Source organism: Salvelinus alpinus, chromosome 3 (genome assembly GCF_045679555.1).
Source record: "Salvelinus alpinus chromosome 3, SLU_Salpinus.1, whole genome shotgun sequence".
Classification (NCBI taxonomy): Eukaryota; Metazoa; Chordata; class Actinopteri; order Salmoniformes; family Salmonidae; genus Salvelinus; species Salvelinus alpinus.
Genome location: NC_092088.1, coordinates 78,885,416 through 78,898,301, shown reverse-complemented (window position 1 = coordinate 78,898,301; position 12,886 = coordinate 78,885,416).

The window sequence follows — 12,886 nt, the reverse complement described above, 5'->3', positions numbered from 1 at the left end:
GATGGGTATCAACAATTTCTGCAGCATTGAAGCTCCCCAAGAACACAGTGGCCTCCATCATTCTTAAATGGAAGAAGTTTAGAACCACCAAGACTCTTCCTAGAGCTGGCCGCCCGGCCAAACTGAGCAACCAGGGGAGAAGGGTCTTGGTCAGTGAGGTGACCAAGAACCTGATGGTCACTCTGACAGAGCTCCAGAGTTCCTCTGTGTAGATGGGAGAACCTTCCAGAAGGACAACCATCTCTGCAGCACCACCATTCAGACCTTTACGGTAGAGAGCCAGACTGAAGCCACTCCTCAGTAAAAGGCACATGACAGCCCGCTTGGAGTTTGCCAAAAGGCACCTAAAGAACTCTCAGACAATGAGAAACAAGATTCTTTGGTGTGATGAAACCAAGATTGAACTCTTTGTCCTGAATGCCAAGCGTCACGTATGGAGGAAACCTGACACCATCCCTACAAGTACCTAGGTGTCTGGCTAGACTGCAAACTCTCCTTCCAGACTCATATCAAACATCTCCAATCCAAAATCAAATCAAGAATCGGCTTTCTATTCCGCAACAAAGCCTCCTTCACTCACGCCGCCAAACTTACCCTAGTAAAACTGACTATCCTACCGATCCTCGACTTCGGCGATGTCATCTACAAAATAGCTTCCAACACTCTACTCAGCAAACTGGATGCAGTTTATCACAGTGCCATTCGTTTTGTTACTAAAGCACCTTATACGACCCACCACTGCGACCTGTATGCCCTAGTCGGCTGGCCCTCGCTACATGTTCGTCGTCAGACCCACTGGCTCCAGGTCATCTACAAGGCTATGCTAGGTAAAGTGCCGCCTTATCTCAGTTCACTGGTCACGATGGCTACACCCACCCGCAGCACGCGCTCCAGCAGGTGTATCTCACTGATCATCCCTAAAGCTAAAACCTCATTTGGACGCCTTTCCTTCCAGTTCTCTGCTGCCTGCGACTGGAACGAATTGCAAAAATCTCTGAAGTTGGAGACTTTTATCTCCCTCAACAACTTTAAAAATCTGCTATCCGAGCAGCTAACCGATCGCTGCAGCTGTACATAGTCCATCTGTAAACTACCCACCCAATTTACCTACCTCACCCCCCATACTGCTTTTATTTATTTACTTTTCTGCTCTTTTGCACACCAGTATCTCTTCTTGCACATGATCATCTGATGATTTATCACTCCAGTGTTAATCTGCTAAATTGTAATTATTCGATTTATTGCCTACCTCATGCCTTTTGCACACATTGTATATAGATTCTCTTTTTTCTACCATGTTATTGACTTGTTTATTGTTTACTCCATGTGTAACTCTGTGTTGTCTGTTCACACTGCTATGCTTTATCTTGGCCAGGTCGCAGTTGCAAATGAGAACTTGTTCTCAACTAGCCTACCTGGTTAAATAAAGGTGAAAAAAAATAAATAATAAAATACAGTGAGGCATGGTGGTGGCAGCATCATGCTGTGGGGATGTTTTTCAGCGGCAGGGACTGGGAGATTAGTCAGGATCAAGGGAAAGATGAATGGAGAAAAGTACAGAGTTTGGACATGATGCATGTACATGTCGTTGTAGAATGGCGCCGGAGAGGATGGCTGATGTTTTACATGCTCCTAACCAACTGTGTTATTTTGTTTGGTTTTTTGCATTGTTTGTAACTTATTTTTAAACTTATTTTGTATATCATGTTGCTGCTACCGTCTCTTATGACTGAAAATAACTTCTGGACATCAGAATAGCGATTACTCACCACCAACTGGTAGAAGCTTTTTCCATTCATGAGTCCAACGACTCCGGCGTGAAGGATGTACTACTTTCCGGGAACAGGCCCAAAATGCCATCATCTGAGTGAAGAGAAGACAGAGAAAAAGGGGGTGGAGGTCGGGCTGCCAACTGAGAATTCATAGACGAGAGAGTAAAACCCCACTGCCATCCGTTCTATTGGCAAAAGTAATTATTGGAAAATAAAACCGATGACCTACGAGCAAGATTAAACTACCAACGGGACATTAAAAACTGTAATATCTTATGTTTCACCGAGTTGTGGCCGAACGACAACATGAACATCATACAGCTCACAGGTTTTACACTGTATTGGCAGGATAGAACAGCAGCCTCTGGTAAGACAAGGGGTGGGGGTCTATGTATATTCGTAAACAACAGCTGGTGCACGATATTTAAGGAAGTCTCGAGGTTTTGCTCGCCTGAGGTAGTGTGGTCTACAGCTTATCATGAGATACTCTATCTTCCTAGGGGGTTTTCATCAGTATTTTTTGTAGCTGTCTACATACCACCACAGACCGATGCTGGCACTAAGACTGCACTTAATGAGCCATAAGAAAAGGAAAACGCTCATCCAGAGGCGGTGCTCCTAGTGGCCGGGGACTTTAATGCAGGGAAACTTAAATCCGTTTTACCAAATTTCCACCGGCATTTTAAATGTGCAACCAGAGGGAAAAAAATTCTACACCACCTTTACTCCACACACAGAGACGCGTACAAAGCTCTCCCTCACCCGCCATTTGGCAAATCTGACCATAATTCCATCCTCCTGATTCCTGCTTACAAGCAAAAATTAAGCAGGAAGCACCAGTGACTCGGTCAATAAAAAAGTGGTCAGATGAAGCAGATGCTAAGCTACAGGACTGTTTGCTAGTACAGACTGGAATATGTTCCGGGATTCTTCCGATGGCATTGAGGAGTACACCACATCAGTCACTCGGTTCATCAACAAGTGCATCGATGACGTCATCCCTACAGTGACTGTACGTACATACCGCAACCAGAAGCCATGGATTACAGGCAACATCTGCACTGAGCTAAAGGGTAGAGCTGCCTCTTTCAAGGAGCGGGACTCTAACATGGAAGCTTATAAGAAATCTCGTATGCCCTCCGATGAACCATCAAACAGGCAAAGCCTCAATACAGGACTAAGATCGAATCGTACTACACCGGCTCCGACGCTCTTCAGATGTGGCAGGTTTTGCAAACTATTACAGACTACAGAGGGAAGCACAGCCGAGAGCTGCCCAGTGACATGAGCCTACCAGACGAGCTAAAATCACTTCTATGCTCGCTTCGAGGCAAGTAACACTGAAACATACATGAGAGCATCAGCTGTTCTGGTCGACTGTGTGATCATGCTCTCCGCAGCCGATGTGAGTAAGACCTTTAAACAGGTCACAAGGCTGCGGGGCCAGACGGATTTCCAGGTCGTGTATTCCGAGCATGCGCTGACCAACTGGCAAGTTTCTTCACTGACATTTTCAACCTCTCCCTGTCTGAGTCTGTAATACCAACATGTTTCAAGCAGACCACCATAGTCCCTGTGCCTAGGAACACTAAATGACTACCGACCCGTAGCACTCACATCTGTAGCAGTGAAGTGCTTTGAAAGGCTGGTAATGGCTCACATCAACACCATTATCCGAGAAACCCTAGACCCACTATAATTTGCGTACTGCCCTAAAAGATCCACAGATGATGCAATCTCTATTGCACTCCACACTGACCTTTCCCACCTGGACAAAAGGAACACTTATGTGAGAATGCTATTCATTGACTACAGCTCAGTGTTCAACACCATGGGCCCTTGGATCACTAATCTAAGGACCTTGGGACTAAACACCTCCCCCTGCAGCTGGATCCTGGACTTCCTGACGGGCCCTCAGGTGGTAAGGGTAGGTAACAACACATCCGCCATGCTGATCCTCAACACGGGGGCCCCTCAGTGGTGCGTGCTCAGTCCCCTCCTGTACTCCTTGTTCGCTCATGACTGCATGGCCAGGCACGACTCCAACACCATCATTAAGTTTGCCAGCGACACAACAGTGGTAGGCGTGATCACCAACAACAACGAGATAGCCTATAGGGAGGAGGTCAGAGACCTAGCTGTGTGGTGCCAGGACAACAACCTCTCCCTCAACGTGATCAAGACAAAGTAGATGATTGTGGACTACAGGAAAAGGAGGACCGAGCACACCCCCATTCTCATTGACGGGGCTGTAGGGGAGCAGTTTGAGAGCTTCAAGTTCCTTGGTGTCCACATCACCAACGAACTATCGTGGTCCAAACACACCAAGACAGTCGTGAAGAAGCCACGACAAAACCTATTCTCCCTCAGGAGACTGAAAAGATTGAGCATGGGTCTTCAGATCCTCAAAAGCTTCAACAGCTGCACCATCGAGAGCATCCTGACTGGTTGCATCACTGCCTGTTGTGGCAACTGCTCGGCCTCTGACCGCAAGGCACTACAGAGGGTAGTGCGTGCGGCCCTGTACATCACTGGGGCCAAGTACAGTCGAGATGTTTAAAACAAACCCCCGACTCAGACGTTGCAAGAGGCTTTTGCACATGGCATGCCATATGGCAAAGAATCACGAAGATTGAAGGAGATAACAGCTGCCGTTGCAACTTACATCTACAAAGACATGGCCCCAATTTACAGTCAAGAAACGGGGGTTTCGTGAGTTGGTGCTAACACTCGACCCAAGGTACCAAATGCAAATTTATGTGACACATATTAATGCCAAAATAACATGCAAAACATGCAAGCCCACAATATATATATATATATATATAGATTTATACATTAATATTTAATATTTTGTTACATGCTTATTTAAAAATTTACGCAAAGGTTCTAGATAAGGAGAAATAATCAAATGTGAGTAAGCACCTCCTTTTATTTGTTGAGTATAATTCAAAATGTAACGAGAAATAGGCCTTTACATGTGGTCATTTTATATCAACTATTTATTCATTAAATTTACAGAAAATATGCTATATCGTGATATGTATCGTTACCGGGATATGAAATGACCTATATTGGGATATGAGATTTTGGCCATAGCGCCCAGCCATAGCCAAGCTTGTAGCGTCATACCCAAGAATGCTCGAGGCTGTAATCACTGCCAAAGGTGCTTCAACAAAGTACTGAGTATAGGGTCTGAATACTTATGTACATTTGATTTAGCAGTTTTTTATTTTCAATACATTTGCAAAAATGTATAATTACCTGTTTTTGCTTTGTCATTATGGGGTATTGTGTGTAGGTTGGTGAGTTTTTTTTTTTTCATCAATTTTAGAATAAGGCTGTAATGTAAACAAACTGTGTGAAAAGTCAAGTGGTCTGAATACATTCCGAATGCACTGTAGGTACATCTTGTTGCCAATAATGATCTGTTCAGGTTTCAGACAACTGAATAAGTTTTGAACAGAGTTGATTCTTATCTGAAGACACTTTCCTTTCATTTTCAATCAACACCTGCCATACTATCCAAAGTTGTCATGCCTAACAACCACCCAGTGCTCTTGGTTCCTATAGTACACTATATCTCACTGTATTCACTCACGTATGTTTTTTAACTGTTAAATGCTCAGAAGGAGAGACAACTGTGTCAGTACAGAAACACTTTCTGTTCCCTTACGTCCCAAATGACACCTATTCCCCATTTAATGCACTACTTTTGACCAGGGCCCATAGCGCTCGGGTCAAAAGTAGTGCACTATGTAGGAAATAGGGTGCCATTTGGGATGCTGACAGGTTCTTTATCACAGAGGAGGAATGTGCCGCCCAAGGGCTTTCGCTCGGCCCGCCACTTGGCGATTTTCTGCGATTAAATTAATCTTGTCAGGCCCTGCATATGAATTACAGCTGAAATGTTGAACAGAAAGGCCTAGATATCTTGTATATCACACATTACCAGTCACAAACACCCTATTGCCTACATAATGTGACTAACAACGCTTTGGAGCATTCCAGCAGCTACTGCTGATGTAAATTGGAATAATCTTTCCCACCACATGGCCCAGACATTGTTACATTATCAGACAAATACAGTTTTACTGTGTGTATATGAGATTGTGTTAAGGGCCATCTCACTTCACATCACTGATTTTAATCCTACTTTGTGGTTATAACTTTACACACTCAACGATGTCAACCCAACTGCTCTGAGAGAATGTTGTGTTCTTCCTCTTCAAATATGGCTGAAATATTTCTACTCATCCTTAAGGCCAGCATAAGATTTTAGGGTGCATCTTTACATTCCACTGCAGAGATGTGATATGACTCCAACAACATATCAAGCTACACACACACACACACACACACACACACACACACACACACACACACACACACACACACACACACACACACACACACACACACACACACACACACACACACACACACACACACACACACACACACACACACACACACACCAGCAGAACCACTGAACTGTGTGTGCCTTGAGATAGCATGTCATACCACCTTATTCTTTATACTAGTCATGTTAACTGTTCCTTTTGCAATTAGGCCATTTCACTGAGTACTACCACAGTCTGTCTGGGTCTGTCTGGGTCTGTGTGTGTGTGAGTGTGAGTGTGAGTGTGAGTGTGAGTGTGAGTGTGAGTGTGTGTGTGTGTGTGTGTGTGTGTGTGTGTGTGTGTGTGTGTGTGTGTGTGTGTGTGTGTGTGTGTGTGTGTGTGTGTGTGTGCCAGTTGAACTCTTTCCATAATGAGGGAAAACAACAGTGAGTTTGCCCGTCAAATAGACAGACAATGCACAGTGCAAACCTTATGCTGCTCAGTCAGTCAGTCAGTCAGTCAGTCAGTCAGTCAGTCAGTCAGTCAATAATGGCAATGTTATTAAATCAAATCACAGACAAACTACACTTAATTGTAATTGAAATATCAACAGACAGTCTATGAAATATCATATATATATACTATAGTCTGTATGATTAAATCAAATAAATCAACACATATTTGAATACAACAGGTGTAGACCTTACTGTGAAATGTTTACTTACAAACCCTTAACCAACAATGCAGTTCAAAAAATAGAGTTAAGAAAATATTTACTAAATTAACTAAAGTAAAAAATGAAATAAAAAGTAACACAATAAAATAACAATAATGAGGCTATTTACAGGGGGTATGTGCGGGGGTACAGGTTAGTCAGGTTAATTTGTACATGTAGGTAGGGGTAAAGTGACTATGCATATCAAATCAAATCAAATCAAATGTATTTATATAGCCCTTCTTACATCAGCAGATATTTCAAAGTGCTGTACAGAAACCCAGCCTAAAACCCCAAACAGCAAGCAATGCAGGTGTAGAAGCAGCGAGATAATAAACAGCGGGTAGCAGCAGTGTAAAAACAAAGGGGGGGGGGGTCAATGTAAATAGTCCGGGTGGCCACTTGATTAATTGTTCAGCAGTCTTATGGCTTCGGGAGATAAGCTGTTATGGAGCCATTTGGAGCTAGACTTGCCGCTCTGATACCACTTGCCATGCGGTAGCAGAAAGAACAGTCTATGACCTGGGTGACTGGAGTCTTTGACAATTTTTTGGTCTGAGTAGACTGTTGTTCAGGACGTAATAACCGTCCTGTCTGACAGTACAGCATCAGTATTGCAGCTGTAGACTGCTGTAGAGGACGTAATAACCATCCTGTCTGACAGTACAGCATCAGTATTGCAGCTGTAGACAGCTGTAGAGGACGTAATAACCATCCTGTCTGTCAGTACAGCATCAGTATTGCAGCTGTAGACTGCTGTAGAGGACGTAATAACCATCCTGTCTGTCAGTACAGCATCAGTATTGCAGCTGTAGACTGCTGTAGAGGACGTAATAACCATCCTGTCTGTCAGTACAGCATCAGTATTGCAGCTGTAGACTGCTGTAGAGGACGTAATAACCATCCTGTCTGCCAGTACAGCATCAGTATTGCAGCTGTAGACTGCTGTAGAGGACGTAATAACCATCCTGTCTGTCAGTACAGCATCAGTATTGCAGCTGTAGACTGCTGTAGAGGACATAATAACCATCCTGTCTGTCAGTACAGCATCAGTATTGCAGCTGTAGACTGCTGTAGAGGACGTAATAACCATCCTGTCTGTCAGTACAGCATCAGTATTGCAGCTGTAGACTGCTGTAGAGGACGTAATAACCATCCTGTCTGTCAGTACAGCATCAGTACTGCAGCTGTAGACTGCTGTAGAGGACGTAATAACCATCCTGTCTGTCAGTACAGCATCAGTACTGCAGCTGTAGACTGCTGTAGAGGACGTAATAACCATCCTGTCTGTCAGTACAGCATCAGTACTGCTGCTGTAGACTGCTGTAGAGGACGTAATAACCATCCTGTCTGTCAGTACAGCATCAGTATTGCAGCTGTAGACAGCTGTAGAGGACGTAATAACCATCCTGTCTGACAGTACAGCATCAGTATTGCAGCTGTAGACAGCTGTAGAGGACGTAATAACCATCCTGTCTGTCAGTACAGCATCAGTATTGCAGCTGTAGACTGCTGTAGAGGACGTAATAACCATCCTGTCTGTCAGTACAGCATCAGTATTGCAGCTGTAGACTGCTGTAGAGGACGTAATAACCATCCTGTCTGCCAGTACAGCATCAGTATTGCAGCTGTAGACTGCTGTAGAGGACGTAATAACCATCCTGTCTGTCAGTACAGCATCAGTACTGCAGCTGTAGACTGCTGTAGAGGACGTAATAACCATCCTGTCTGTCAGTACAGCATCAGTACTGCTGCTGTAGACTGCTGTAGAGGACTTAATAACCATCCTGTCTGTCAGTACAGCATCAGTATTGCAGCTGTAGACTGCTGTAGAGGACGTAATAACCATCCTGTCTGTCAGTACAGCATCAGTACTGCAGCTGTAGACTGCTGTAGAGGACGTAATAACCATCCTGTCTGTCAGTACAGCATCAGTACTGCAGCTGTAGACTGCTGTAGAGGACGTAATAACCATCCTGTCTGTCAGTACAGCATCAGTACTGCAGCTGTAGACTGCTGTAGAGAACGTAATAACCATCCTGTCTGTCAGTACAGCATCAGTATTGCAGCTGTAGACTGCTGTAGAGGACGTAATAACCATCCTGTCTGTCAGTACAGCATCAGTATTGCAGCTGTAGACTGCTGTAGAGGACGTAATAACCATCCTGTCTGTCAGTACAGCATCAGTATTGCAGCTGTAGACTGCTGTAGAGGACGTAATAACCATCCTGTCTGTCAGTACAGCATCAGTATTGCAGCTGTAGACTGCTGTAGAGGACGTAATATCCATCCTGTCTGCCAGTACAGCATCAGTATTGCAGCTGTAGACTGCTGTAGAGGACGTAATAACCATCCTGTCTGTCAGTACAGCATCAGTATTGCTGCTGTAGACTGCTGTAGAGGACGTAATAACCATCCTGTCTGTCAGTACAGCATCAGTATTGCAGCTGTAGACTGCTGTAGAGGACGTAATAACCATCCTGTCTGTCAGTACAGCATCAGTACTGCAGCTGTAGACTGCTGTAGAGGAAGTAATAACCATCCTGTCTGTCAGTACAGCATCAGTACTGCAGCTGTAGACTGCTGTAGAGGACGTAATAACCATCCTGTCTGTCAGTACAGCATCAGTATTGCAGCTGTAGACTGCTGTAGAGGACGTAATAACCATCCTGTCTGTCAGTACAGCATCAGTATTGCAGCTGTAGACTGCTGTAGAGGACGTAATAACCATCCTGTCTGTCAGTACAGCATCAGTACTGCAGCTGTAGACTGCTGTAGAGGACGTAATAACCATCCTGTCTGTCAGTACAGCATCAGTATTGCAGCTGTAGACTGCTGTAGAGGACGTAATAACCATCCTGTCTGTCAGTACAGCATCAGTACTGCAGCTGTAGACTGCTGTAGAGGACGTAATAACCATCCTGTCTGTCAGTACAGCATCAGTACTGCAGCAGTAGACTGCTGTAGAGAACGTAATAACCATCCTGTCTGTCAGTACAGCATCAGTATTGCAGCTCTAGACTGCTGTAGAGGACGTAATAACCATCCTGTCTGTCAGTACAGCATCAGTATTGCAGCTGTAGACTGCTGTAGAGGACGTAATAACCATCCTGTCTGTCAGTACAGCATCAGTATTGCAGCTGTAGACTGCTGTAGAGGACGTAATAACCATCCTGTCTGTCAGTACAGCATCAGTATTGCAGCTGTAGACTGCTGTAGAGGACGTAATATCCATCCTGTCTGCCAGTACAGCATCAGTATTGCAGCTGTAGACTGCTGTAGAGGACGTAATAACCATCCTGTCTGTCAGTACAGCATCAGTATTGCAGCTGTAGACTGCTGTAGAGGACGTAATAACCATCCTGTCTGTCAGTACAGCATCAGTATTGCAGCTGTAGACTGCTGTAGAGGACGTAATAACCATCCTGTCTGTCAGTACAGCATCAGCATTGCAGCTGTAGACTGCTGTAGAGGACGTAATAACCATCCTGTCTGTCAGTACAGCATCAGTATTGCAGCTGTAGACTGCTGTAGAGGACGTAATATCCATCCTGTCTGCCAGTACAGCATCAGTATTGCAGCTGTAGACTGCTGTAGAGGACGTAATAACCATCCTGTCTGTCAGTACAGCATCAGTATTGCTGCTGTAGACTGCTGTAGAGGACGTAATAACCATCCTGTCTGTCAGTACAGCATCAGTATTGCAGCTGTAGACTGCTGTAGAGGACGTAATAACCATCCTGTCTGTCAGTACAGCATCAGTACTGCAGCTGTAGACTGCTGTAGAGGAAGTAATAACCATCCTGTCTGTCAGTACAGCATCAGTACTGCAGCTGTAGACTGCTGTAGAGGACGTAATAACCATCCTGTCTGTCAGTACAGCATCAGTATTGCAGCTGTAGACTGCTGTAGAGGACGTAATATCCATCCTGTCTGCCAGTACAGCATCAGTATTGCAGCTGTAGACTGCTGTAGAGGACGTAATAACCATCCTGTCTGTCAGTACAGCATCAGTATTGCAGCTGTAGACTGCTGTAGAGGACGTAATAACCATCCTGTCTGTCAGTACAGCATCAGTATTGCAGCTGTAGACTGCTGTAGAGGACGTAATAACCATCCTGTCTGTCAGTACAGCATCAGTATTGCAGCTGTAGACAGCTGTAGAGGACGTAATAACCATCCTGTCTGTCAGTACAGCATCAGTATTGCAGCTGTAGACTGCTGTAGAGGACGTAATAACCATCCTGTCTGTCAGTACAGCATCAGTATTGCAGCTGTAGACTGCTGTAGAGGACGTAATAACCATCCTGTCTGCCAGTACAGCATCAGTATTGCAGCTGTAGACTGCTGTAGAGGACGTAATAACCATCCTGTCTGTCAGTACAGCATCAGTATTGCAGCTGTAGACTGCTGTAGAGGACGTAATAACCATCCTGTCTGTCAGTACAGCATCAGTACTGCAGCTGTAGACTGCTGTAGAGGACGTAATAACCATCCTGTCTGTCAGTACAGCATCAGTATTGCAGCTGTAGACTTCTGTAGAGGACGTAATAACCATCCTGTCTGTCAGTACAGCATCAGTATTGCAGCTCTAGACTGCTGTAGAGGACGTAATAACCATCCTGTCTGTCAGTACAGCATCAGTATTGCAGCTGTAGACTGCTGTAGAGGACGTAATAACCATCCTGTCTGTCAGTACAGCATCAGTATTGCAGCTGTAGACTGCTGTAGAGGACGTAATAACCATCCTGTCTGTCAGTACAGCATCAGTATTGCAGCTGTAGACTGCTGTAGAGGACGTAATATCCATCCTGTCTGCCAGTACAGCATCAGTATTGCAGCTGTAGACTGCTGTAGAGGACGTAATAACCATCCTGTCTGTCAGTACAGCATCAGTATTGCAGCTGTAGACTGCTGTAGAGGACGTAATAACCATCCTGTCTGTCAGTACAGCATCAGTATTGCAGCTGTAGACTGCTGTAGAGGACGTAATAACCATCCTGTCTGTCAGTACAGCATCAGTATTGCAGCTGTAGACAGCTGTAGAGGACGTAATAACCATCCTGTCTGTCAGTACAGCATCAGTATTGCAGCTGTAGACTGCTGTAGAGGACGTAATAACCATCCTGTCTGTCAGTACAGCATCAGTATTGCAGCTGTAGACTGCTGTAGAGGACGTAATAACCATCCTGTCTGTCAGTACAGCATCAGTATTGCAGCTGTAGACTGCTGTAGAGGACGTAATAACCATCCTGTCTGCCAGTACAGCATCAGTATTGCAGCTGTAGACTGCTGTAGAGGACGTAATAACCATCCTGTCTGTCAGTACAGCATCAGTATTGCAGCTGTAGACTGCTGTAGAGGACGTAATAACCATCCTGTCTGTCAGTACAGCATCAGTACTGCAGCTGTAGACTGCTGTAGAGGACGTAATAACCATCCTGTCTGTCAGTACAGCATCAGTACTGCTGCTGTAGACTGCTGTAGAGGACGTAATAACCATCCTGTCTGTCAGTACAGCATCAGTATTGCAGCTGTAGACTGCTGTAGAGGACGTAATAACCATCCTGTCTGTCGGTACAGCATCAGTATTGCAGCTGTAGACTGCTGTAGAGGACGTAATAACCATCCTGTCTGTCAGTACAGCATCAGTATTGCAGCTGTAGACTGCTGTAGAGGACGTAATATCCATCCTGTCTGCCAGTACAGCATCAGTATTGCAGCTGTAGACTGCTGTAGAGGACGTAATAACCATCCTGTCTGTCAGTACAGCATCAGTATTGCTGCTGTAGACTGCTGTAGAGGACGTAATAACCATCCTGTCTGTCAGTACAGCATCAGTATTGCAGCTGTAGACTGCTGTAGAGGACGTAATAACCATCCTGTCTGTCAGTACAGCATCAGTACTGCAGCTGTAGACTGCTGTAGAGGAAGTAATAACCATCCTGTCTGTCAGTACAGCATCAGTACTGCAGCTGTAGACTGCTGTAGAGGACGTAATAACCATCCTGTCTGTCAGTACAGCATCAGTATTGCAGCTGTAGACTGCTGTAGAG